Source organism: Sus scrofa, chromosome 3 (assembly GCF_054392235.1).
Source record: "Sus scrofa isolate SSC_HxYL_T2T_F1_AM1 chromosome 3, Sscrofa_HxYL_maternal_Yorkshire_Landrace_v2.0, whole genome shotgun sequence".
NCBI classification, from domain to species: Eukaryota; Metazoa; Chordata; class Mammalia; order Artiodactyla; family Suidae; genus Sus; species Sus scrofa.
The window spans coordinates 130,239,891-130,267,472 of NC_139385.1; the positions used below are offsets into that span (position 1 = coordinate 130,239,891).

The 27,582-nt window shown below is 55.4% G+C and overlaps 2 long non-coding RNA genes across 2 annotated transcripts in view; both read right to left on the reverse strand.

Annotated features, from left to right (window-relative positions):
• Positions 1-27,582, reverse strand: part of LOC146404936 (uncharacterized) — a 639,839-nt gene that overhangs the window by 540,299 nt on the left and 71,958 nt on the right. The gene's annotated exons all lie outside the window — the stretch shown is intronic.
• On the reverse strand, positions 2,836-4,013 carry LOC110260147 (uncharacterized). Its single transcript, XR_002342999.2, has 2 exons — positions 3,779-4,013; positions 2,836-3,040 (listed from the first exon to the last, which is right to left on the reverse strand). It is a non-coding gene; the product is annotated as an uncharacterized LOC110260147 (long non-coding RNA).

Genomic DNA, 27,582 nt, shown 5'->3' on the forward strand with positions numbered 1-27,582 from the left:
GAGTGTTTGAACAGTGAAGAAATGAAAATGTGGAGGAGTTGAAACATCTTTGAGTTCCTCTGTCATCCCAATTTCTCTGGCCCATCTCTCCTCAGGTGTCAGCTTGCTGCCCTACTTCCCACCACCTTGACCCCCTTGTCCCCTCTTTTCTGCTTCCCCAAGTTTCCCCCCACCGCCCCAGAATGGGGCAATCAAGCACTGTCATTCTTCCCTCACCTTTAGATCGCACCCACCCTTGTGGCCTGGGGTGGGGGGGGTGTGCACGCATGCGCATGTATGCATGTAGCGTGGGGATGGGAGACTCACTGCATTTCTACTTAATTCTTTCAAGTTATTTTCTAAACTAATGAGACATCTTCTCCCAGATTGATTGTGTTGCCTTCTTAATTCGCAGCCAGTTTCTGCATGAAATTGCATTTTCCGCCGTGCTTGCCTCTTGGGTTTTGTTCTGGAAAGTGCAGTGTTTTCACTTTGGGAACAAAGATGTGCAGGCCAGCCCTGCTTTCAGAGACACTGGGAGAGGGACCCGACGAGGGCAGTTTCAATGACAGCTTGGTGTGGGCTGATGGGGGAGTCAGCGTACTCCCCCTGGCCTGGCCTGGCCCGGGGTGGGGGGAGAGGCCAGAGGTGGCAAGGGAATTGGGTCTTGAAGGACAGACTCAAATCAGTCTCTCAAACTAGGGAGAGGCGGTGTTCCAGACAGAGGGCACAGCCTCAGCCAAAATAAGGACTCCAGAGGCTTCCTGCCGGATGTGGAGCGCAAGCAGGTGTGAGACAACATGAGTCTGGAACGTGGGGAGAGTGGTGGTCAGACTGCCTTGTGACCTCGCTGAGGGCTGCGGGGGAGCCTCAGAGCAGATGCAGGAAAGATTAGATGTGTAGAGGGCTGGGGGATGGGGGCCCAGGGACAGTGGAGAGCTGGGGTGGGGAGGGGTGGGGACCAGAGGCCGGATTTGAGAACCAAAGGAAAACTGGCAGGACCTGTGAGGCGTGTCCCCACCTCACCAGGCGTCACCTTGCTCTCCCACAGGGACACTTTCACATGGAGCCCCGAGGGCAAAGGCACCTGTGAGGAGGTTGTCCTTGGAGCTGGTGGTCCTGGGTGAGGTCTGAAGGGGCAGCAATCCCAGAGCTGGGCCTCGAGAAGGCCAGTCTCATCCCCCCGCCCCAACCCAGGGAGGCACTGATGGTAGGTGGGCCCCAAAACAGCATCTGGGAGAGAAGGCATCTTCTTTTTTTTTTTTTTTTTTTTTAAGGGCCGCACCCGTGCATGTGGAGGTTCCCAGGATAGGGGTTGAAAGGAAGCTGCAGCTGCCAGCCTACACTGCAGCCACAGCAATGCCAGATCCAACCTGTGTCTGTGACCTACACCACAGCTCACGGCAACCCCGGATCCTTAACCCACTGATCAGGGCCACAGGTGGAACCAGCATCCTCATGGATGCTAGTTGGGTTTGTTACTGCTGAGCCACAGTGGGAACTCCAAGAAAGCACCTTTTAAACAGTATGCAGGGAACTTCTGCACAGAGAAGTGCCTCCCACCTATCTCCCCATCAACCCCACCCCATTCCTCGGAGGCCTGGCAGGAGACAAAGTCAAGCTGAGTTGCTCTGGGGTGAGGGGAGCTCCTGGTTCCTGGACCTGCAGGAGCTGGAGGAGGCCCTGGGCCAGGGAGCCTAGAGGGGCTTAGGATCTGCCAGCTCTGCCAAGTCCCAGGAACAGGGCTCACCTGGCCACCCTCCCTTCCTCCCCCTCCCTAGCACAGCTGCACCCCCTCATCCCCCAGGACCGATCCTTGAGCCAGCTTTGCACCCACTCTTGGCGTGTGAGTGTGAGTGTGTGAGGGTGTGTGAGGCCCAAACCAGGCCCTCAGCACTGCTACCCTATCTCCTGCTCATCTTCAAGCCTGGCTCAAAGCTCCTGTAGGGAGAGGCACTATGTCCTCAGTGTCCCCATGACTTCTGGGTACCTCTTGGCACCTCTCGCCCCATCACTGCAATTGACTGCTTCTACTTTGACTTCCTGCTACCTGGGGTGCTTCTTGCAGGTGGCTGCTTTATTACAAGCCCAGCTTGAAGCATGGCCTGGGGGTTCAGTGCAGATATGGGAGTCTCTGCCTTTGGGGGGTGCTCCTTGTGGCCACCTGGTGCTGCTGCCCTACTCTGAAAGTCAAGCAGTCAGTAGAGGTGTACTAACGGTGGCGTTCCCATTGCGGCTAAGTGGTAACAAACCCGACTAGTAAGTATCCAAGAGGATGGGTTCGATCCCTAGCCTAGTTCAGTGGGATAAGGATCCGGCATTGATGTGAGCTGTGGTGTAGCTTGCAGACGTGGCTTGGATCCCACATTGCTGTGGCTGTGGCGGGCAGCTGCAGCTCAGATTCAACCCCTAGCCTGGGAACCTCCATAGGCCACAGGTGCGCCCCTAAAAAGCAAAAAAAAAGAGAAAGTTTATTAATAGTATAAGACACTATCACAGGCCCATCACAAAGGCTGCTGTTAGACAGGGAGAGTGGTTGGAGGGTGTGTGGAGGCCCCGGAAAGCTTCTGTGTTGTTGAGAAGCTGCTGTAAGTGCACTTGGGACACCAAAGCCAAACCTGTGCCTATCCTATGATCCAAGCAGCAGGAGCACACGTGTCTGCTGAAAGGCATGTGTGAGAATGGCCACAGCAGCCTCAGGCATCACAGCCCAGACAGGGAAACAACACAAATGTCTAGGAGCAGGAGGACGGACAGATACATTGTGCTCCGTTCCTACGATGGAATATTATGTACCAATGAAAAAGACCACACTACTGCTACGCAGACAACACAGATGACTGCACAGGCAATACGTAAAGCTCAAGAAGCCAACCTGCATGATTCCATTTATATAAGATTCAGGAACAGGGAAAAGCAGTTGGTGATGGAAGCCCGTGGCACCTCGGCCCAGGATGGGGAGCGGTACTGACAAGGCGGGAACATGAAGGACCCGTCTCTGAAAGGTTCTCTGGAATGTTCTCTGGCTTGCTGTCAGTGGTGATTACAAGGGTGTATGTATCTGTAAATAAATCAAGTTAAACTCTTAATATGAGTGTACTCTGTATTTTATTCTGCAATAAGAAAGTTAAAGGGAGGGGGAACAAAACTTATAAAAGGGCTTCTGAGATTCTAATTAGTTCCTTTAAACCTCACTGTAGCTTTTTCAGCAAAAATGAGGGAGGCCCACATGGCCCATGTTTTGTTCTGGAGCCCAGAGGATTCTAATTTCTGGGCAGAGAGGCCAGGGGTGAAGGCCTTCCAGGGCCGCCGCCTCCTGCCCAGGAGAGTGGGCACCACCCAGAGGGCAGCCCTGAGGACCCCCTCCCCTCCAGCTGCCGCCAGACCCCTGCTCTTCCTCCCGTTCCTGGAACCTGCCCCGACCCAGCGGTGTTTCCAGCACTTAAGGCTGGGAGCTCAGCCGCTCCTCCACTCCAGGAAAATATTTGTTCAGGGACTTGGCACCCGCAGAAGAGGAAATAAAAGCCACCTTGGAGGGGAGCGGGCGGCGCTGCTGCGGGTTGCTTTGTCTGCCCCTCCAGACGGCCTCCGCAGGCCCTCGGGCCCGCCGTCTGGGGCCGGGCCCAGGAATCCTGCTCCACAGACAGGCCTGCTTGAGGGCCCAGCGGGGGTGCCAGCTGCTGGTGCATTCTTCGTGCACACCCCTCCCCATGGCCATCACCTGTCAGTCCAGTCAGCAGACATTCAGGAGACCTACTATGTGCCCGGGCACCAATGGCGAGCCAGGCCCTATCCTTACCTTCCAGGCTGCTGTGAGGTGGCCAGGGAGGCTGGCCCGTGGGAAGCACACGTCCTTGCAGTGGGAGGCTTGGTGTGATGGGGGTGAGGCCAGGGCGTCGGGAGGCGGCCAGGCAGGGCCAGACTGCCAGGCGGGGGAGGATGGGCAGCATCTGAAGGACCAGGAAGAAAAGGTTAGGGCGATCAGGGGAGCAGGGTTCCAGGGAGCAGCATGGCAGGAGGCCCAGAGGCAAGAGAGGGCAAGGGGCTTTGGGGTGTGGAAGGTGGGTGGAGTCGGCTGTGGTGGAGACCCAGGAGTCAGGAGGCTAGCAGGGAAGCAGCCTCTGGCGCCGCGGGACCTCCCAGCACGAGTTCAGGAGCGTGGACTTTATCCCCAAGGCAGCGCAAGTTTTTGTTTGTTTTGCAACATTTAAACACATTGATTTGGATTCTTTTTGATATAGGAAAGTACAAAGAAGAAAACCAAATTGGCCTCAAATTCCCCCTCCCAACTCCCCAGATCTTTCCTGATGACATTTAAAAAATTAAAATCCTCTGTGCCCACGATTGGAAATCCAAGCAGAACAGAAGAGGACGCAATGCAGAGTGAAAGCCCCCTTCTCCCCACCTGTCTCTCTTGCCAAAGGCAGTTTCACCGAGCAGTTTTTGGTGTGGGCTTCCAGACAGATGGTCCACGCATGCACTTGTGAGGAGAAGCTCATGCTTTCAGAGTTACACGAAAGGGACGGCGCTGTATGCTGAGATCTGAAGCTCCCTTTCCTGACCTGGGTTTACTTCAGCATGTGTATGCGGTCCTACTGCCTCCTTCTTCTTTTTTTAGCTGCCCTGCAGCACAGGAAGTTCCTGGGCCAGGATCAGATCCGAGCTGCAGTTGCAACCTAAGCTGCGGCTGCTTGCGGCAACACTGGATCCTTAACCCACTGTACCGGGCCCGGGATCGAACCTGCGTCCCAGTTCTCCCAAGACACTGCTGATGCCGTTGGGCCTGCCTCCTTCTTCTTAATGTTTGTGGAGCAAGTGGTTGTACAGATGGGGCAGAGGAGTGGTACTGACTCGCCCCTTTCTGCTGACCCGCAAAGATGCGGGGCATCTTTGTTGCAGGTTTTGGCTGTTATAAACCTTGCAGGGGAAAGCTCGCCAGCCAGCCACCACACAGTATCACGTGGTACAGACACAGGGACCAGCTAGGAAGACATATCAAGGGCACCTTTCTAGCCGTGGGTTCTGGATGGGAGGGGACGTTCTCTATCGTCACCTTCCAGAAGTTCCACCACTTTGCCACACCTGTCGCCACACCCAGACTGAGTGGGAGAGACCCAGAGGCCACGCCCCTCTCTCCCCCCCCATCACTGCACATGTCATCCAAGGGTTCCAATTTCTTTTTTCCGTTGGGGTGGGGGATGGAGATGGTGTCCCAAGTTTGTTTTGATTTTCATTTATTTAACTGTAAATGAGGTTAGGAATCTTTTCATATGTTTTTGCCATTTGCATTTTTTTTTCTGTAGGGGAACGGCTCCTTCATACAATTTGGCCCATTTTTCTAATGGGCCCCTTGTCTTTTCCTCCTGGATTGGCTTGGGTTCCTTGTGTGCTAATGATTTTGAGAGAGATCAGCCTGTCAAGGTTTGGTGTCCAAAATGTCCCTCTGGCTGTGGTGTGAGGGGCCTGGGGGCCTGGTCCACTGGGAGGTGGGGTGGGAGGTGCAGGGCCTGGAGCCAGGGGAAGGGGGCTGTGAAGACACTGGAGGGAACACCAACAGGGCCAGCCAGGAGACTGATTTTCTTTTAGATTTAAAAAAATTATATTATTATTATTATTATTACTATTATTATTATTTTTAGGGCTGCACCTGCGGCATATGGGAAGTTCCCCCCTGCAACGCCAGAGCGGAGGCTTGTCTGCAACCTACACTACAGCTCACAGCAATGCCGGATCCTTAACCCACTGAGCAAGGCCAGGGATCGAACCCCAGTCCTCATGGATACTAGTCAGGTTTGTTACAGCCCAGCCACGATGGGAACTCCGAAGTTAATTTTTTGCACAAAAGTCCAGGGCATTTTTGGGTCAGTGAAAAAAAAGCAACATGGCCAGCTGCCCTCCCCCTCCCCCAAAGCTGTGACCCAGGATTCCTGCTGCTAAGACTCATGGCTGGGCCTGAGCTCCTGCCTGGTAGTTGTGCCACCCCGCCCCCACCTCCCCCAACTGTGGGGCATGGGGCGGGTGGGGAGACGAGGAGGAGGGAGGTGTCAAGGACGGTTCCCAGGTTCCCACTTCAAATATTATGGTCCCATAAACCATGGAAACGTCTCAGAAATTCCAGTGTTTCAGCACATAGTTACCGATTGACCTATATCAGGCAGTGTTAGGCAGAGGCCCTCCAGAGTCCCCCCAGAGGGAAACAGGGGTGCCCTGGCCTGAGCACGTGTTAGGAGGTGTTGGGGGCACACAGCTGAGGAGGGATGGGGGGAGTCCCTGAATGAGAGGCTTCTGAGTCCCACTCCCTTCTCGGTGCAGAGCAGAGGGCCCGGCCTGGCACACAGGAGGGGCTTCGGAAATATCCATCAAGTGAAATTCATCAATATTCACATTTATGTTAGGGTCAACATGAATGGGAAAAGAGACTGAAAAGGATGTGTCATTTTTTCTTGTTTTTTAAAAAAATTCATGTCTACTTAATGTACAGTAATTCATTCTTTTAATCAAAAAAATCAAAATCCGGTTTTTAAATATTGAAGTATGGTTGGTTTATAATCAATAATTCATTCTTATTGCTGGGCAATTCTTTTCCAAATCCAGACTGTCGTGTCATCACCATCACAATTATGATATAGGGCAGTCTTAGGGGAGTTCCCCAGTGGCTTAGCAGGTTAAGGACCTGGTGTTGTGCCCCTGTAGACACGGGTCATTGCTGTGGTGCGGGTACGGTCCCTGGCCTGGGAAATTTTATCTGCTGCGGGTGCTGCCAAAATAAAAATTAGAGCCATCTCAGCACCCCTAAAACTCCTTCCTGACTCCTTGTAGTCAAAGCCCCCACATTCACCCTCCCAGCCCCAGTAACAACTGATCTGTTTCTGTCCTAGTAGTTTTGCCTTTTTCAGGTGTCTTATAAAAGGAATAGTACAACGTGGGACCTTCTGAGTCTGGCTTTTTTCATTTAGGAGGCAGCATTTGAGTTTCCCCCGAGCTGTTGTGTGTATCAAGAGCCGTTCCTTTTTTCTTGCTGACTAGTATTCCATGGTACTGAGAGGGTGGCTTTATTTGCAATTGCCCACCACGAGGGAAGCCCAAATGTTCTCCAACTGTAAGGATTTCTTTCTTTCTAGAATCATAAATCAGAATACTTCCTTTGTCCAGGTACAAATCCTAATTTAGGATCTAGAAGGCATGACCCCTGATTGCCTGAGGGTGCGAATTTAATTTCAAGAGGTTAACAGGCTTTAAAGAGGGGGGCAGGGCTGGAGGGCAGGACAGGACTTCTGGGACTGACTGCCCCACCTCCTTTGGCGCATCTGGTGAATTGAAAAAGGTTTCCCATTCAGGCCTCAGCTCAGCTGGAGTTTATCTGTAAAATGAGGCTGGCAGACCTTATCTTGTTGGGCTATGCAGGGACTAAATAAGACAGTGTGATTAAACCGCATCACAGAAACTGTCTTTTGCCGTGGCACTCCCTAAGCACTCGATAAATAATGGCTATGACTCTTCGTTTACGAAAACCCTGAGAGGCAGGCGTTACTACTCCATTTTACAGATGAGGAAACTGAGGCCCCAAGCCATGACTTCATCCAGCGACTGAGCAGCCAAGCTGACACGCAAAGTGTCACTTGGGAGCTCACAGCACTCCTCTGAACATCGCTGCTTCCTGTTTCATCCATTTTGGTCACAAAGGACCACTTGGACAGGGCGTGCAGGAGGCGCTGCTGGGCCAGGGCTGCCCCAGCAAGCCCTGAGGCTATTCCTGGGCACGGGCTGGGGTGGCCTCTCCAAAATGCGTGCTGGTGCCAAAGTCAATAACCATCACCTGCCCTGTGGGAAACCATGGTCACAAGGATACAAACAACAGCAGTGGTGGCTCCCTTCTGCCCCAGTCCCTGCCAGCCCTGTGCCCCTCTGTGCCAGAGGCAAGCTGGGGGTGACACCTGGCAAATCTCAGATCCAGGAGCTGGGGGGATGGCCCCTCCCCCAACAGGACCCCATCCCTGTCTTGCCCCTCTCCTTGGATGCTAGCCAAGAAGGTGGCACTGGGATCTGTTGGGAAACATCCAGAAAGGGACTCGAGCCCCTGGGGCAGCTCTACCCCGGAGCCCTGGACCTGCCCCTCTACGTTTTTCACTCCCTCAACTCAGTGCCCGCGTCCTCTTGGGCTCAGAGCCACCGCAGAGCCCACAGTTCCGTGGCGAGCACAGACCAGCAGTACTGAACCATGCAGATGTCCAAGGCAGTCTTCCAGAGACAGATAAAGGGCACCTGATCCAGCCTGGAGAGTTCGAGAAGCGGCCCGGAGGGGAAAATGACTGGGCAGGTTATTGCTAAAGGAGCAGGCCAGGCCGAGCAGAAGAGGGGAGGTGCGCTCAGGACCTGCGCTCAGGACCTGCAGGGCCCAGCCAGTGCGCAGTGTCCAGGTGAGGGGCGGGAAAACAGTGTAAGATGAGGCGGGGGTGGTGGTGGTGGGGGACAACTGGGAGCAGTAAAAGGGCCCTGCATCCCAGGGCAGAGTGAAGGGAAGGGGTGGCCTGTGCGGAGCTGGCGCCTCCTAGCTTATGGGAGCACGAGGTCTGCGACCTCACATCGGTGGTTTGAAATTGGCCGGGGTGGGATTGGCAAGGGCTGCGAATCAGAGCCAGTCATTTAAAAAATTGAAAAGGGGAGTTCCCGTCATGGCTCAGTGGGTAACGAATCCGACTAGGAACCATGAGGTTGTGGGTTCGATCCCTGGCCTCGCCCAGTGGGTTAAGGATCCGGCGTTGCCGTGAGCTGTGGTGTAGGTTGCAGACGCGGCTCGGATCCCGCGTTGCTGTGGCTCTGGGGTAGGCCGGTGGCTACAGCTCCGATTCAACCCCTAGCCTGGGAACCTCCATATGCCGCGGGTGCAGCCCTAGAAAAGGCAAAAGAAAGAAAGGAAGGGAGGAAGGAGGAAAGAAAGAAAGAAGGAAGGAAGAAGGAAAGAAAGAAAGAAAGAAAGGAAGGAAGGAAGGAAGGAAGGAAGGAAGGAAGGAAGGAAGAATTAAAAAGGGCAGGCTTTGATGGGTTTCAAAGTCAGGGCACGGGATGATTAACTTTGCTCCCCAAAAGGGTGCTCTGGCGTGAAGGGTGGAAGGCCACACGCTTGGCGACTGGAGTTCGGCCTCAGGTGACCTCCCAGCAAGGGTAAGGGGCAGGGAGTGGAGGGGACAGGCCGGTCACCTGACCCCGCTGGGACTGCACAGCCTGGGGGCGGGGAGGAGGCTGGGGTGGCCCCTCAGCCTTCCTCAGCCTGAGAACCTGCCCTGAAGCCCTTAATGAGAAACTCCTGGGCTCTGCCCCTGCACAGGCTGCGAGCGGGGACCGGGAGGGGGGGCCCGGGGGACAGACAGTTACTCAGAGAAGACCTGGCGCTCCCTGCGATCGTGTGCTGGTTTCCCAGCTCCCTGAGCCTGGGTCCGGGCCTGGTTGAGGAGAATGGGCGCCCAGGGAAGAGGGCAAACAGGTCACATGCTGGGGTCACCGCCATGGCCCCTGTGGATCCCCTGAGCCAGAGCACTGACCCATGTGGGTGCTGATCCTATGGGAGCCGCTGGGTGAGGCCACAGTGTGTCAGAGCCACTCAGGCAGGGGCCTGGGTCTTCCCTGCAGAGTCCTGTGTAGGGGTGAGGGGTTGACTGGTGAGAGTGCAGGAAGGAGGAAGGCTTAGTCCCCCTCTCCCGGCCACGGTGTCCCCCACGGCCTGGGATGCATGCAGAGGGGGTATCTGGGACCCCAGGGGGAGACGTGGCTGATCTTAGAACCACTGAGGCTTGGCCTGGCTCAGCCTGGTCTTTAGATCCAAAGTGGCCCATGGGCTTTAGTGCGTGGAGAGCTGAGGAAGCCACCAGGGAGGCTGGGCTCCAGGCCTCCACCCACCCTTTTCTTGAAGGAGACGCTGGGTGCCTTGGGTGGGAGGGCACTTTCAACTGGGCAGCGTTTCTTTCTCTTTTTCTTTCTTTCTCTTTCTTCCTTCCTTTCTTTCTCTCTCTCTCTTTCTTTCTTTCTTTCTTTCTTTCTTTCTTTCTTTCTTTCTTTCTTCCTTCCTTCCTTCCTTCCTTCCTTCCTTCCTTCCACCTCTCTCTCTTTCTTTTCTCTCTCTCTTTCTCTCTTTCTTTCTTTTAGGGTTGCACCCAAGGCAAATGGCTGGTCCCAGGCTAGGATTCAAATCCAAGCTGCAGCTGCCAGCCTGCTCCATAGCCACAGCAATACCAGATCGGAGCTGCATCTGTGACCTACACCGCAGCTCACCTCAGTGCTGGATCCTTAACCCACTGAGGGGGGCCAGGGATCAAACTCGAGTCCTCGTGGATCATAGTTGGGTTCTTAACCCACTGAGCCACAATGGGAACTCCTAGGCAGCATTTCTCTTTGGCTTCTAGAGATGGTTGAGGGCCGGAGTGGAGGCAGCCATGGGGCCCCCAGGGCCTGTGCCCGCTGGCAGAGCACTGGGTTTCCAGATGAAAGTGCCAGGCGTCACCAGCCAGGTGGGTCAGAAACCAGGAAAAGGCGGCTCTGGCCCTGGGGGAAGGCAGCGTGTGCACTGAGCACCTTCAGAGCCCTCCTTACACTCCATTCTGCCCAGGGATGGGCGACCCCCCAGGCCCAGTCTCAGGGGCTCAGGACCACACGGAGCACCTCTGTACACGTGGGGAGCAGCGCTCTCTCCGGGCAGACCTGGTCCTGTGGGCACGTGGCTTGGAGGGGAGACACAGCCTTGACTGCCACTAGGAGAAGGATGCTTCCCTCAAGGAGACACAGCCCTTTCGAGGTGACCAGCAGACACACGGTGGCCCCAAGCACACCCTGCAGCGGCCAGAGGAGAGGACTCCATCTGCACACACTCAACCAGGGCTGCTGTGCCCTCTCTGCCCCGCCCCCACACATGGGCCACCCCAGCCCTTGTCATAAAAGCCCTGAAATGGATGGGAGGGACTTAGAGGGTGGGGAGGGGGTGCCACACATGCAGAATCCTCACATACTTCAAGGGCTGTGGGTGATGTTGCCCATTCTGCACCCCCTGGCGCTGACAGTTCTCCTGAGGCCCTCACTCCTTCTGGGTACCACATGGGGAGGCAGGGCAGGCACCTGGAGATGAAAGGCACGGGACCAGCTGCGGGCCCCAGTCACCTCCCAGGAGGCAGCCCTGCCGCCCCTCCAGGGCTTCCCTCCGGTGCCATGTGGTCCCGTCTGGCCCCTACCCCGCCTTCAGACACGGCATCGGGGTGGAGCCACACACCCTCCTGGGTAGAGAAATTGGTCTTGTCAGCTGGGCTCCAAGAGGTGGCCGCCTTCATGTCAGCCCTGAAAGCTGAACACCCCTCCCAGTACCCTGGCCCTCTTCGACCACCCACCCTTTAGGGCAAGCCCTCCAGGAACGGAGGGAAAAGACACAGAGCTATAAGCCAGCAGCCCCGGGACTGGCCCTAGATGATGGGCTCATTTCTCCCCTCTGGGGACTCGGGTCTCCCATCTGCAAAACATGGTCAGAAAGTTTCCCAGGGTGCCAATGAGAGGCAGGGCTGGGATCCGAACCCAGAACTGCCTGGCTTCAAATCTTCATCATGGGAGAGTTCTGTGGTGGTTCAGCAGGTGAAGAACCCGACTTGTCTCCATGAGGACCCAAGTTTGATCCCTGGCCTCGACCAGTGGGTTAAGGATCTGGCGTTGCCGAGAGCTGTGGTGCAGGTTGCAGGTGCCGCTTGGGTCCCGCAGTTGCTGTGGCGGCGGCATAGGCCAGCAGCTGCAGCTCCAATTTGACCCCTAGCCTGGGAACTTCCATATGCCACGGGCGCAGCCCTTAAAAAAAAAACAACAAAAAAACAGCTTCCTCATGGCCCCCCAGGTTCCCCCTGCCAGCCCGGGTAGATGGTGCTAGCTGGGACATGCCCCTCACGGGCTCCTTTAGGTCTGCCCCTGAGTATGTCTCCTTCATGCAAGGACTTCTGGAAGTCACAAAATTATGAAGATTCTTAGGGTTCTTGCAGCCGCGCCCTTGAAACTGAGATTCAGACAAAGGAAGTGATTCGCAGCGGGGGAACCAAGACTCCCCGGTCTCCTTGCTCCCAGCGCAGTGTTCTTTCTGCTGCTCAGAGTGGGGTCTAGAACCCACGTATTGTGACTGGGGGCCTCCTTTCCACGGAGGAGCAGCCCCCTCCCCTTGGAGAAGCAGGATCACCGCGCCTCCTTCTGTGACTGTAGCTGTCACATGAGGCCACGCTCTCCCTGTGCCTCCAGTTACTGACTCACAGAGGGCAGTTAGTTCCTCGAAGGGAAAGAAGCAGGGACTGGACGGAAAGAAGTTGTAGAGAGTTCCCCCGGCGGGTCAGTTGCTAAGACCAGTCCCCAGGTTCGTGCAGGTTGCAAGAAGCTGGGCTGCTGCCTGCATTCCTGGAGCAGGGCTGAGCCTGCAGGCAGGAATTCCGGTGGCTCTCAGAGGCGGGCCAGCTCCCCGAGGCCAGCAGGGTGTGGGGAGTGGCGAGAGGGTGGAGACCAGAAGGGGCTGGAGCTGAGGAATCCACCCACCACTGGGCACCCCAAGACACCCAGCCCAGGCTCCCCCCACCGCCCCTAATAGGTACCCTGCCCTTAGGGACCCCGTGATCCTGCTGGGAAAACACGCATCGGGGAGCTTAGCAAAGCGTGAGCTGGACCCCAAGTCCTGCAGGACTTCGGGAAGGAGGGAGAAGCCTGCTGAGGGCGGAGGGTGTGAGGGAGGGGTCCTCAGGCTGGCCTGGAAGATGGTAGCATTTTCCCATGGGAAAAGCCTAGAAACATGAGAAGATAGGAAACCAAAGTCCAGGCGGGGGAAGTGAGTTGGCAGCCGGCAGGCTCCAGATCCTGGACCCCAGCCTCTCTGGGTGGTGCTGGTGAGGGTGTGGGTGAGGGTTGGGGCGAGGGTGCTGGCTCCCTCCGAGCAGCTCTCTGAGAGCAGCTCCCTGCAGCAGCCATGGCAGTGGTCAGAGCAGGCCGCCCTCCAAGGGACATGATGTCTCGTGGGACTGTGACGACATGGGTTCCAGTGAGTCAGGGGCCAGCCCCTGACCCCTGATTCCCAGCACTCCCTCCGTGGTTGAGGATGACTTCCTGTGCCGGTTAGTCAGCTCTGTGGGTGCCCCGAGGCGGGAGCTGAGACAGCACAGTTCGTGTATGTCCCCCACCCACCCAGTGCCTGCCTGGTTGGGGGAGAGGCTGCTCCTGGGCCTTCTGGATGCTCCTCTGCCCAGAATAGCCTTCCTTTCACTACTGCCTTTCCCCATAGCCCCCTTGAGCCAAGGCGGCCACCTGGAAGAGGGGTCCTCAGGAGTGGGGTCCCCAAGCCCACAGAGTCAGCCTCCCGGGGAGCGAGAGCACGGGGATGGACCTTGCGGCCTCTCTGCTCTCTTTCTTGGCCCCCCGCCCACCGTGTGCTCTCCTGGCCTCTGCTCTTCAATCCCTTTCTCAGAAGCTGCGCTCTAACCATCAGCACAGACAGGGAAGATTTTTCCAGGAGGAGGTGTTCACTCAACTGGATCCTGCAATGCTAGGGCATTCTGTCTGTGACTCTAGAAACTTCTAGGAGTTTCTAGGCGCTTCCAGGGGAGGGCTGAGGCTGGGAGAGAAGACTCTGAGAGACTCTGACAGTCAGATTCTCTTCAGGGGAGTAGGAGTGGGGAGGGGGCTTGAGCAGTGGGGATAAGGCAGGACTAGACTGAGGAGTTAGTCTGCGAGACAAAGAATTTTGTCTGCCTGGCGGGGTCCCCAGGTATGGGGCTGCCTTGGGGACGCAGTGAGATTTAAAGCCCAGAGGGGCAGAGAGGGAAGAGGGTGAGGTCGCCTCTCCCGGGTGCCCCCGCATCCCAAACAAAGGAGCATTCCTGGTTTGGCTCTCACACCAGTGTCTTGGCACCTCTATTGCCAGACACCCTCTCCAGGCTTTTCCCTGGAGCCTGGTGATTTTAGGATGATTCGCGATGTCCATTCCCAAAGAGGCCCTTCTCCCCATGCTGTGCTGTTGTGGGGGCTGCTGCAGAGTCCAGCCTGGTGTCCAGAGCAAGAGCCCACATGTTAACCAGGTGCACTGACCGGAGAGGGCTGGAGGCTGGACTCGTGACGGCCGCAATACCGCGCCCCTCCCCCACCCTGCCAGGGAGACTGATGACTTCCTGAAAAGGGGTTCAATGGGGGTGGGGGGGTTGTGACATGGAACATCTGATGTGACCTGAGAACTTCCTGTTCAAACGACCCCTGGGGCTCCTGACCTCTGAAAATGTCCCGTGCAGTCAGAACAAGCCCCAGAGTCACGCAGCCCCCGGAGCTGCTTAGGGGCTGGACCCACCCTGGACAGCAGAATCCAGGCTCTCCTGCCCCTGCAGACTCATCCGAGCTGCTGCCACCGAGGCTCCAAGGCTCAAAAAGTCCACGGGGCATCCCAGTAGGAAGTGGGTCTTCCCATCCAAAGGCGCTTCCGACGCTCCTTCCCCTCTTCAGGGCACTTAGGAAAATGGGTCTAGAAAGGGACCTTGGGAACCCAGTATTCAGCCCCCAGACCCTAAAGTCTCCCATGTGTGACACTGCCAGGGCTCCTCCTGAGAATGTCTGAGCAAGCTCATACTCTAGGGGCACCCTTGTGTCACCCTTCCTTATATGAATGGGACCTGGGAGATGGGCAGGGGGCTGGTTTCAGTCCCTACCCCCCTCCACAGCAAGATGCCTTGGAGAAGCCTTCAGCAAGGGGGCTGATTCTCATCGTCACGCTCCCGCTCGCCACCATCTCGGCTGGGCTGGGAGGTTCACGCCTTGTGTTAAAAAAAAAATCTCTACCCAGTGCTTTCTATGGAGACTTTATCCCTTCAAGTCTGCCAAGCCTGGGCTGCTCGGCTGTGTGCTGGGGGCCCCTGATCTCTAAGCTGAGCCCGAGGGCTGCAGTCCGTGGGGTGTACCCCAAGGTTCATGGTGAATCTTGGGGCAGGAAGACCCGCTTCTTGCATGGAGTCTGAGCTGAAAAGGGATTGGCAGAAGCAAAGATCCCCCAGCTTCTGGTATGACACCATCACATTCCATCTTCCACCCCCACAGCTGGAACCCTAGAATTACAGTTTGATTCCTCCATGCCCAGTAAGATGTAGGTTCCCTAGCTGGTCGTCTGATGGGTCTTCTGGAAAGTCTGAGCCCTCAGCAGGAAGAAAGATGGAGATGGCAGTGCTCAGCCGATGAACACACCCCACGCCGAGCAGAGACCAGTGCCGGAGCCATGGCTGGGCTGCTTACGGGAGAGGCCAGGGCCGGGAAGGCTCTCTGGGAACAAAGGCTTTCTTGGGTGTTTCAAGGTTTCAGCCCTCATCTGGTGCGTCAGGGCAAGGGGCTGCTCCGTGGGCCTTGTCTCAAGGTCACAGCCCATTCAGCTGTTGCTGTGAGTTTCGTAGACCAGCAGTCGGTCAGGGTTGCCCACAGCATGAGCTGTCTGCCCGCTGGGCTGTCTGTGAAGCAATGTGGCTGAATCAGGCCTTGACTAGACACTAATGGATACCAGACCTGAAGACTGGGGCTCCAAGCGGTGGGGGTGGGGGTCTGAGGGCAGGCCAGCCTCTCGGGGGCGGGGGATGTGCTAATTCCTTGTGGGCATCGGGAGCAGAGCCTTGCGCAAACCGCCGCCCCCTCGGAGGCAGCAGCGAGTGTAAGATAAGATGCTAACTGCTGGGCCGCTGTGGGTGAGAGTGAGCAGAGAAGCCTGGAAGCCAGTCCCAGGAGTGGGGAATCAGGAGTATGGTCAGCACGATGGAGAGGCCGAACCAGAGTGTGTTTGATTTCCTGGGAGAAGGCAAACGGAACAGTGACTCAATTGAGAAATATTCAATCAAGTGTTTGTTTTTGGAAGGGCAATGTAATCAGAAGGGAGTCCAGCTATGAAGGGGACGAGGCCCTAGAGAGGTCTGATGGCATTCGCCCCATCCCCCTCATGGGCTTTTTGTCCCCATCCCCAGGAGCCACCCTGGAGGAAAGCCTGGACCTGACCTCTTGCTTCCTGCAAGCCCCAAGAGATGGGGTTTAGAGGGAAGATTTAAACCAAGTAGCCCCCAGAAGCGTTCAGCATCTCTGGCTGATGGAGAAAAGCAGCTCTTAGAGGGGTTGGCTGGCTGCTCCGGCTTTATTTAACCCACGGCCTCTCTGGGGATGGAGCCCCCTCAGACCTCTTCTGGAGTCGCCAGCACCCTGCCCCACTCCTCTGGCTAAGTTCACACATCTGACAGCCGTTCCCCGGCACGGGAAAGGGAAGGAAAAATCCAGCCACCGTTTATGCATGGATTGCTCTCCAAGGCCTCGCAGGCCATTCCCAGGGCATGGCTCATCTATCTGGGAGGACTGAGGGGTTGTGGCTAAAGGTCAGGTGGAGAATTGGGGCTGCGAGAAGCCTGGGGCGCCCCAGTGCCCTGAGCCCCCTGCATGTCCTTCAGGCACCTCCACAAACGCATCACTTCCATTCCAACCACCTGCCCCTCTCACAGGGATCCTCTCTTGGCACGTCTGTCCTCTCAGCTACCGCAGTCAGAAATGTCACTCATCTTGGAATGTTTAACCTCTAAATCTGTCACTGTCCCAGCTCTTCCTTCTGCTCACTGCCGTCGTTGCACTTTGCTGCTTTATCCTTCTCCGTCCGGAGCACAGCAATGGCCTCCTACCCAGTCCCACGTCTCTCTCTTTGTTCTTGTGTCTTGTGGTGGTGGTTTGTTTTGTTTTTGCTCTGCTTTTTAGGGCCACACCTGCAGCCTATGGAGGTTCTCAGGCTAGGGGTTGAATCAGAGCTACAGCTGCTGGCCGACACCACAGCCACAGCAACTCGGGATCCAAGCCGTATCTGCGACCTACATCGCAGCTCACGGCAACGCGGGATCCTTAACCCACTGAGCTGGGCTAGGGATCGAACCTGCATCGTCATGGATACTGGTCGGATTCGTACCCCACGGAGCCACAGTGGAAACTTGGTCTTTGAATCCATCAGCCAGGTGGCACCCAAGTTAGGATAAATGGAGAAGATTTTGCAGAGATGTGGGCAAAGGGTAGAGCGACCCCCAGAACATGTAAGGCAAGCCGGCCTCGTGCCTGTGGCAGACACCCTGCAGAGGGGGCGGGGAGTTAACGCGCTCTCCTCTCTCCCCCTCGTCAGGCTGGGCTCCCCATCGCCTGAGCCCAGCAAGCAGTGGGAGAGCAGAGGGGCCCTCGATGATGCCGTCCATACAGGTTGCTCTGCCCAGCGCAGGGCAGCAGGGAGGAGGCGGGAGGAGGGGGGCTGCAGGGCAAACAGGCGTTCACACCGATGCCCATCCATTCTCCACATGCCGCTGGGGGGCTGCTTCCAAAACCCATATCGGAGCAGGTTCCTGCCTAAAATCCTGGGAATAACCAAAACAGCAACTTGAATTAATAAGGACGGCCTCTCACCCCAGGTGACCCCTTTCATGGGACTTTCAAGGTCAAAGCCAGGTTCCCATTTTACAGCTGAAGCAACTGAAGCTCAGAGATGCAGATACCTGAGTCTCACAGCCAGAGCCTGGTGGCCCTGGAGCCTGCGCCTGGGGCTGAACACACTGCCATAACACATCCACTCAGGGTCCCCTCCAATCTTGGCCAGGCCTGCTCCTCACTCCTGGGCCTCCTGGGCTCCAGGCAATCTGCATAACTATTTCTCGGAGCCTCCATACCTCTCACCTCGCTGAGCCTGTGGGACAGGGGTCAGCACACTGTGGTCCATGGCCCAGTCACTTCCCCAGGCCTGCTTTTGTAGAGCCTGTGAGCTAAATACATGCTTTCCATTTTAAATGACTGAGAAATGTGAAAGAATGATATGTGTGCATGTGAGAATCATGTGACATCTGATGTCTGTTAATAAAGTTTTACTGGCACCTGGCCACGCCCATTTGTCCACATACCCTCTGTGGCTGCTTTGGGGCTCCCCTGGCTGAGCTGAGTGGTTGTGACAGGAAAGATATGGCCTGTAAAGTCTCAAATATTTACCATCTGGGCAAAGCTTGCCAACTCCTGTTTCAGAGCATTGCTTTTTGACATGCTACTGAGGCTTCGATGCGTTCGTGGTGGATTTATATGGCACCTGCAATTCAGGCCTACTCTGCCACCATCTGGTCTGGGAAGATGTCCCTGGCCCTCCCTTTCTCATCTACCTTGCATTGAAGGCAGTGTAGCCTGGTGGCTAAGAGCACAGGTGCCGGGGTTTGAATCCCAGTCCTACTACTTACGCCCTTGGGTGAGTTACTCGACTTCTCTGCACCTTGGTTTGTCCCTCATTGGCTGCGATGCGGGTCATGAATTTATCTGCTTCATGTCTTGCTATAAACCTCATGTGACAAACACAAGCAAATACCTGTGACCTGCTTAGAACAGGGCCTGGTATAGAGAAGGTTCCCCTTAGGAGTTTGTCGTGGAACTTCTCACCTGTTCTCTGCCATCTGCTCATGTGCCCTGGAGGGCAGTGAGACTATTCTATTCTCTCCACACCCAGAGCAGGTGCTTGGGACACAGGGATTTGCCGTAAGGGGGCAGTGGGAGGGGTCAGGGCAGGGGTGTCACGCGGCTCTAGAGGGTGAGACCCAGGTCTTCCCCATCCAGGTTGGGGAGGGGGGTGTCTTATGGGAGATAAATAGGAGATGGGGCTCCAGGTACATAGCCCAGACTCTGGGGTCCCCAAGGCTGTGCAGGTGAATCTGGGGCAAAACAGGGCCCAGCTTGTTGGGCGGGAGGAGCCCAGTCTTTGTTTGTTGCTGCAAAGTTTTTGGCAATCCTTGGGGTCACAATATGCCTGGGCTGCAGGCTGCCCAGTCAGGCCTAGACGCCTGGGCACCACTGGGAGGTGGGGCATGGTTGCTGAGGGGGGGACCTGGCAAGGCTGACCGCTCAGCTAAGACCTCATCATCGGACCAGCAGGGGCTGGCCTTTCTGGAAAACTGAGGAACCGGGGAGGGGGGGGGTGCTTGTCTGCTGCCCCCTCTGCCCCCTCCCACTTTCAGAGCAAATGATCTTTTGCCACCCCCTACCTCCCACCCACACATCGCAACCTCCTCCAGACGCTGGAGCAGTGACACTGGACCCAAAACGGGCACAGAGTTTATTGAGGACAAAGGACTTTAGCGCTCTGTTCAACAAACAGGCCCAGCTTCGGGCGAGGCTGGAGTGCGAGGGTGTGGGCACGCGGTGAGTCTGGAGGCAGTCTTGGCCCAGGTTGAGTGTGAGTTCACTACCACCAGCGCTCTGGGTGCTTCGCCTCTGCTCCTGGAAGAGCAAGGGGAGTGGAGGAAGGAGCAGAGGAGCCGGCTGCCAGGCTCCCTGCTGCTGGGGGCCCGGGCGCGGGGGCCACCTTCTGTCCCATTGGGTGCCTGCTGCTCTGTGACTGGAACAGAAGGGGCAGTTTCGGGGGACATCGTTTGAGGAATGTCTTTGGCAAGGCTGACCCCCCTGAACACTGGGGCTGGAGTCTCTTCCCGGGGTGCACGGGAGCCCCCAAAAGCAGCTCCACGAGCTGGGTTGGGCGCTGGGAAGGGCGCAGTGTGGTGGTGGTCACGTCTACATCTTCACGTCCAGTCTGGATGTCCCTTGTCCCTCCCAGGGCCATTCCCCCAGCTTCTGGGAGCCTGCCCAGTCCTGCCCCTTGGGTCGCCCCTGAGCTGGGCAGGCAGGTGGGGCGGCTGTTGTGCAAGGGGTGAGCTCACCTGCTGTGCCCGCCCCAACCTGCACCGGCCTGCCCGCTGCAGTTAATCATTGTTCAAACGCCCTGGCAGACGAACGGACTGCGGAGGAAGATGGGACTGGCAGGGCCCCCTCTGCCAGCTCTCGGCAAAGCCGGGGCCAGAGCCGCTCCCCAGGACCCCACACGGAGCATCTTGGGTGGGGCTGGGACCACCTCTCCTGATTCTTTCATAGGAACTCAGCAAATATTTCCGATCCCATCAAAGAGCATCCCTTTGTCAATTTCCTCTTAGGGTGAACGCAGAGCATTGGATGTCAGGGCCTGGAGGGCAGTGCTAAAGCCCGTATGCCTTGGTTCAAACCACAGCTCTGCCACTTAGCAGCTGTGTGACATTGGCCAAGCATCGTAACCTCTCTGTGCCTCAGTTTTCGGGGGTATAAAAAGCTGGGCTTGGCGGTGATAATGCTTTCCTTAAAGGACCATTGTGAGGATGATACGAAGTGCTTCCTGTGCCAATAACGCGGAAACCCAGGTGCCCCAAACCAGGAAAATCACTCGTCACTGGGCTCCGCTAGTTCCCAAGAGGAAACCGAGGTGCTGGGCTGAGCAGTTGGTGCAGGTTGTGTAACCACCCTTCGTGCGGTTCCTTGTGAGTCAGGCACAACTGTCCCCACTTCCCTGATGGGGACACCCAGGCTCTGGGAGGGAAGTGGTCACGTGGTGCAAGTGACAAAGCTGGGCTCCAAGCCCAGGTCCCTCCGTGCCTGAATCCCGAGTTCTCGTCGCTACCCAGCAGGGCCAGGTTTGCAGATGGAAGATGCGAATCTGAACTTGTCAGGCAATTAAATGCTGCCCACACTCACTGACATCCTCCGAGCAGGGCGGGGATGGGGCCAGGGGTTTCCGGGCCGAGTTCTGCTGTGAGAAATACGGAGATGATGAACGTCCTGCTCAGCCTGTATGCTTAGAGAGCCCCAGACAGATGAGCAGACAGGAAGAGCCATGCACAGCCCGTAGAACCCAGCGCACTGCGGGGCCCCAGGACCCCAGGACAGCGGGGCAGGGTGGTAGCTGGAGAGACAAGGGAGGCAGCGTGCTGGGAGTTTTTGCGGTATGTTTACCTGGCATGGCTCCAGGGATGGGAGCTGTGGGAAGAGACTGTGAAAGGTCTAGAACCCCTTCTCCCTCCCACCCAAGCCTCCCTACGGCTCCGCTGCTGGCTGTGATGGAGGCAAAGACAGCCGCAGTGGGACTGTGCCGGAGATTCCCGCTAGATAACCCCAGCAAAGGAGCACACACCTCCACGGAGGTCTGAGACCTTGGAAGGAAAGAGCCACAAGGACCTCAGGGGTGTGTGTGTGTGTGTGTGCACACACGCGTGCATGCGTGTGCATGCCTGGGTGTGTATGCTTGCGTTTGCATGTGCACGTGTGTGCTTGTGTTGAGGTCTGGCTAGGGCATTGAAGCTGCTGTTCACCTCCTGACAGCTCTAGAAAGCTGTCTCTGGATCCCCCTGCCTCCCTCCTTCTGTGTGCTGGCATGGATGCTCACCCCTTTCTGCCCTCCCTGCTTCAAACACTCGGAGATGCCCCCCACCCCCACCCCTTTCCCCCCACTGCACTTCTCTCCAGCCAAACAGGCTCTCAGAATATTCTCTGGCCAACTTACTTCCCCTGAGCAGCTGATGGCTGAAAATAAGTCTTCCCGAGGGGGCCCTCCCAGCCTCTCCTGCTGTCCACTGACTGTCCCCCTGACCCTAAATGCATGGCTCCTGCCTACGACCAGGGAGCCCAGGGACTGTGGCACTGAGCAGCCAGGCCCCTGGCTTCACAGGATAGTCAGGCTGCCTGTTCCTGCCTGGCTGCAGCAGGAGACAGATGAAGGGAAGGTGGAAACCCGTCTTGGCCACCATGATGAATTGTAGGCCCAGAGGCCAGACTCGGGTGCTTTCACATGTTACTGTGGTGCCCTGGAGGCCTTGGGCACAACTATGTGGTGTTGGTGCCGGGGGGTTCTGTGGAAGATAGTAGAAAATTCCTGAAGGAAGTAAGAGAGGTCTAACCTCCCTCTCCTACCCCCACCCCCATACCATACACATTATCCTCCCAATCTTAGCCAACCTGGCTGTTCAGTGATGACCAGGTTTTTAGGTAAATGCTGGTGTCCCCAAGGATTAGCTGGGGGCTCTGGGTCTTTAGTTGAGGCCCCCAAGGAGCATATGTGACAATGAAAGAACATTCCAGACCAGAATCTGCCACAGTGACTCATTTTTAATAGCAAGTAGGCACCAAAACGGTCATATACCCCCCCCCCCCGCTAAACTTGGAGGCATCCTCTCTCTTTGTCACCAGATGTGCCAACAGTCACTTGAATGAAAAGTTCAGTCCCTTCCAATAAGCCTAAGTCCTGGCAGCAGGACCCACCCCGCTTCTGGTTGGACCAGGAGACGGAGACATCTCTCAGAGTTGGGAGTGTTTGGGGACCAGAAGGAAACCCAGAACCAAACGGGCATAGACCCAGTGCACTAGTCCATGGATGTAAGGCATCCGGGGTGGCTAGATTCTCCTATCTCGCTTCAGCAATGACACGGTCGCTTGTACTGTCTTTCCATCCCGACACATTTCTTGAACGTGACTTCATCAATCACCTAGAACACCTTTTATGCTAATTAATGGATTCTGGAGAGCAGATTTATTTTTTAATTAATTTATTTATTTTATGTCTTTTTAGGTCCGCACCTGTGGCACATGGAGGTTCCCAGGCTAGGGGTTGAATTGAAGGTGTAGCCGCTGGCCTACACCACAGCCACAGCAGTGTCAGATCTGAGCCGCGACTGTGACCTACACCGCAGCTCATGGCAACGCTGGATCCTTAACCCACTGAGCGAGGCCAGGGATCGAACCTGGGTCCTAGTCAGATTTGTTTCTGTTGAACCACGATAGGAGCTCCCTGCGCAGCGGATTTAGAGAACTGTGTTTGACACCCTTGCAGGCCACTCCCAGAGTGTGATTTCCTAACTCATCACCCCTAGAGCATCAGTTGCAGTGAACTCACACACGGATGCACATTCTTCCTGTTCAAATAGCTGTGCTTTAAGGTAAATTGCAAGCAATTCCACAAGCCCAGGTTCCACTAGGTTCTTATAAGTAATAGTAACCAAACCTGCCTAGTGGGGCTCACATTCCAAGGGCCCTTGCACCCAGGTCACCATGACAAGTTTTTGTACATGGTTTGGGGTCCCTTCTCTATTTGGAGGCCCTGGGATTCTCAGGCAAATGATCTCCCTCTTCCCAAGGCACCAGGTCTGCAGGCCAAAGGGCCTAAACAGAGGCCTGCCCTGGTCAGGCCACCAAAATGTCACATTATCCCATTACCCTGGACAGTGGGGGACTCCAGCTTCTGCATTTACATAAGTCACGGGTCTGTCAAGTGGCCTTTCTTTAGGAGAGAAGGTGACATTCAGAGTGACTCCCTCTTTTGGGAGCCTGATGTGGCTCAGCGGGTTAAGACCCACAAGGATGTGGGTTCAATCCCCAGCCTTGCTCAGTGGGTTAAGGATCCAGCCTTGCCATGAACTATGATGTAGGTGGCAGATAAGGCTTGGATCCCATGTTGCTGTGGCTGTGGTGCAGGCCAGCTGCTGCAACTCTGATTCAACCCCTAGCCTGGGAAATACCATATGCCACAGGTGCAGTCCTAAAAGAAAAAAAAAAAAACCCAAAAAACAAAAAAAGTGACTTGCTCTTTCCCTTGGAGGGGACAGGAGAGAGAGAGAGAGAGTGTGTGTGTGTGTGTGTGTGGCAGTGGCGATTTAGGCTCCTAGGAACAGTCTGGTGATTCCTGTGTGGATTTTATGTGGCTTCTAAAGGGATGCTATGACCCCTTTACACTGATCCCATGAAGATCTGGTAAGGATTTTATGTTCACCCACAAGTCTACACGGATTCCGTAGTGATTCTAGGTGATGTTACCGTGTCAAGCACTGAAGCCCAGGCATGTGAGCCCCACAAAGGGGCCCCCGCCTCCCCGTCCCCAATAAACTATATAGCGTTTCTTTTCCGCTGGGCTCCTCCTCTTGCTCTTTACAGAACCAGTTTAATGAGATGAGTTTAACAACGAATAAAGGAAAACCCCAGAGCAAGCAGCACAAGGCCAGCTTGGCCAGGGACGGCCTCTGACATCAAAGGCTCCGAGGAGCATCAAAGATGCCGCGAAACAAACATGCAGCACCCGCCCCTCCTGCAGCCCCTTGTTAGGACCCGGGGCGAGTAGTTTCCAAAGGCACACAGCCTCGGCTCCCTTCCCAGCGTCAGGTTTCTGTCCATCAAAGCTTGAGAGGCGGGCAGGTGGGTAGCAGCCGTCACAGGCCCCACCCCGCCGGGCCACAGTCACCTGCAGCCTGAAGGCAGCTCAGCTGGCTCTGCTGGCTCCTGGTCAGCTCCCTGCAGGTCCTCACAAGTCCCATTCTCTGCCTCTGGGTGGTGGGGACAGCGGCAGACCGGCCTTTGGTCCGGTCAGGCAGCCTGAGAGAGGTGCTCAGGCCTGGGGCTGGGGCCGGGCTGGAGAGGGAGGGAGGGTCCGGACCCAAGGATGGGGCCCCGCCTCAGGCAGTTGGTCATTCAAGGTCTTCTCCCTCCAAGAACCACTCCCTCGAACCTGGCCCAATTCCAGCGTTTTTCCCTTCACCTGACTTCCTCCAACGGCCAGTGCGGTCAGCAGAATTTTCCGTGGTGATAGGAACGTCCTATAGCTGACGATCCAACATCATCCTCCCTAACCAAAGGTGCCTATTGTACTTCAAATGAATTTTTAAAATTTTTAATTTTATTTAATTTTATTTTTCGTCTTTTTGCCTTTTCTAGGGCCGCTCCTGTGGCATATGGAGGTTCCCAGGCTAGGGGTCTAATTGGAGCTGGCCTACACCAGAGCCACAGCAACGTGGGATCCAAGCCGCATCTGCAACCTACACCACAGCTCACGGCAACGCCAGATCCTTAACCCACTGAGCAAGGCCAGGGATCGAACCCAAAACCTCATGGTTCCTAGTCGGATTCGTTAACCACTGAGCCATGACGGCAACTCCTAAAAAATTTTTTATTTTTAATTTTTTTGCTTTTTAGGGCTGCACCTGTGACATATGGAGGCTCCCAAGCTAGGAGTTGGATCAGTGCTACAGCTGCCAGCCTCCACCACAACCACAGGGACGCCAGATCTGAGTTGCATCGGCTCGTTGGGTTCATAACCGCTGAGCCACAACGGGAACTCTGAGAGACTGAATTTTAAGTTTTACTTATTTTAATGAGCTTAAATGTACCTTGTTAAATGCGGCTGGTGGTAGTGGACTATGGGACGGTGCAGCCGTGAACGGGGGCCTCCCTAGGTCCCTGGCTTCTGTCCTCCCGTATGTTGCCCCCGTAGAGGGCCAGGCGCAGGCTTGGTCGCATGGCCAGCGTCAGGCTGACGCTGGCATCTGAGTGTCTCATGGAGCTTCTTCCCAGTTCATGCCTGTCTGCAGTGGCGGTTCCCAGGCCCAGGTCACAGGGGCCGAGGACATGCCTCGGCCTGGGGATGATTGAAGGGGCCTGGGTTCTGGTCCCAACTCAGCCACAGACTTTGCGCGTGGCCCTGGGCCTGTCTGCCGCTCTGTCATCAGGGAGCAGGCTTGATGGTGTCTGAGTTTCACGGCTTTCCCGAGGCACAGCTCAACCAGACATCCTTCCTCGTTTCCCCCTCTCTTCCCCATCAGGACCACCACCAGCTAACGAGATGGCTTTCCAGAGCCAAAGGAAAATATTGGAGACGGTTATCCCAGTGGTAGAGGTTAAGAACTTGGCTTTGGATACAGGCTGGTTTCAAGTATCAGCTCAGCTCCACTCCTCACTACCTGTGGGGCTCTGGTGCATTTATCTGTGTCAAGTGGGATCGAGAGCATGGGGTTCTGTGTCTGAAGTCCTGCGTTTTTGGGGGGATTTTTTGGTCTTTTTTTTTTTTTTTTTAGGGCTGCACCCGAGGCATACGGAGGCTTCCGGGCTAGGGGTCCAATCGGCGCTGTTACTGCTGGCCCACGCCACAGCCACAGCCACAGCCATAGCCATGCCAGGTCCGAGCCGCCTCTGTGACCCACACCACAGCTCATGGCAATGCCAGATCCTTAATCCACTGAGCGAGGCCAGGGATTGAACCTGCGTCCTCATGGATGCTAGTCAGATTCATAGAATCTGAGCTGAGCCACGATGGGAACGCTGAGGTCCTGGGTTTAAATCAACAGTGTGCTGTGCCCAGCATGTACACATCACAAGAATGATTGGTAAATTTTCGGTGATTTCAGAAGCTAGTTGAAAAAGCATGGCCATTATTCATGATTCACTTAACTGAAAATCGAATAAATCATACAAAAAACAAAGATAATAAAAACTCGAAACACACGACTCTAAAATTATTTTCCTATTATCCACACTCCAAGGTCATTTACAACTCCCGTGTCTGTAGATGGAAATCCTACATGACACTGTACTATTCCTTGTCTCCTACCGGCTCTTTTTCCGTAATGTCCCTTTGGTAACGTGAACTCGGCCACCTTGGGGATATTTACACCGTGGGAAGTGGCAAAAACTAGAAATCATGGTTTGATTTATTGTTTAGTTGGTTGTCTAGATAGAAGACAGCACCAGAGAAAATGTTGACAGTGCAGGTAAAATCTGTTGCGTCTGTAATTAGTACAGTGTGAGTAGCATAAGAAACTAAATATTACAAATATTCTCTACATCTTTGCAAACTCTTATCCAGTTCAGTAGAGGAGTCACTTGGGTCAGTGATGAAAGAGTGAAATTCCAACATATGTCTTTGTCATTTCACTTCTGTTCCATCCATTACCATAAAGAAAAATATCAACCAACGTTCCTGTTGGAACTATACATGGAGAATTGGTTTTTAAACGTTTGCCAGCTCCCTACCGGCTTAAGTCCTGGCTTTGCCAGTTGCTGGCAGGGTGGCTATTTCAAATGCTTCTCCTCTCTAAGCTCCGGTGTCGCCATCTATAAAATGGAAATTTAACCTGTCAAATGTGCCAACAGTTTGATGGACTTTCAGCATTCATTATCCACTCCTAACGTGCCTCCCCGTGCACAAGAGGAGAGAAAGAAAACTGCATTTAGACACTTCCTTGCAGCTAGGGCTCTGGAGGTGAATTGGTTCCACCACATAGATACACTTACAAGAGATCTGGGAAGCAGAGGTGAGGCAGAGCCATGGTCCTGCTACTTCCCACAAGGTTGCACAGACGTGGGGTTGTCTGGCCGCCATGCCTTGGTGCCCCACCAATTCCTCAGCATCATAGGAAGTCGTGATGGGCTTTCCTCTGGCCCCTCTTAGCAACAGTGCAGGCTGAGACTCCCAGACCCTCATGGAGCCCCCAGGGACACACTGAAGACAGGTGCACAGGTATGCGCAGGTTCCCACCACTAGGACGGGTGTTCAGGGCTCTGGCATCAGCACAGGCCACACCCACTCTCTCCCTCGGAGGACTGCAAACCCTCTCAAGCCCTGACCTCTCTCCCACGGGCCTTTAACAGATCTTCAGCTCAGGCTGAGGCTGTCCTCCCCACCCCCAACCCCCCATTCTGTTCACCTGAACCTCTCTGGCTACCTTGGGTCTGAGTGTAAACCTCTTCATCTCTGCCACCAGGGATAAAGCCACGCTTAAGAGGATGCCCACATCAGCCAGGAAATGTTTAAGGGCACTTCCTGTACCCATAGAAGAAGGCCAGCAGTTATCCAGGACCACAACCTGAGAGAGACACTACAGCAACCCCAGAAAAGCCCTACCAAACGTCATTTCAAAGACGTGTAGCCATCCTGTAGGAACTTTATAATGAGCACACTCAGAGCGGTGCGTTGTCATGTCCCCAAATCAG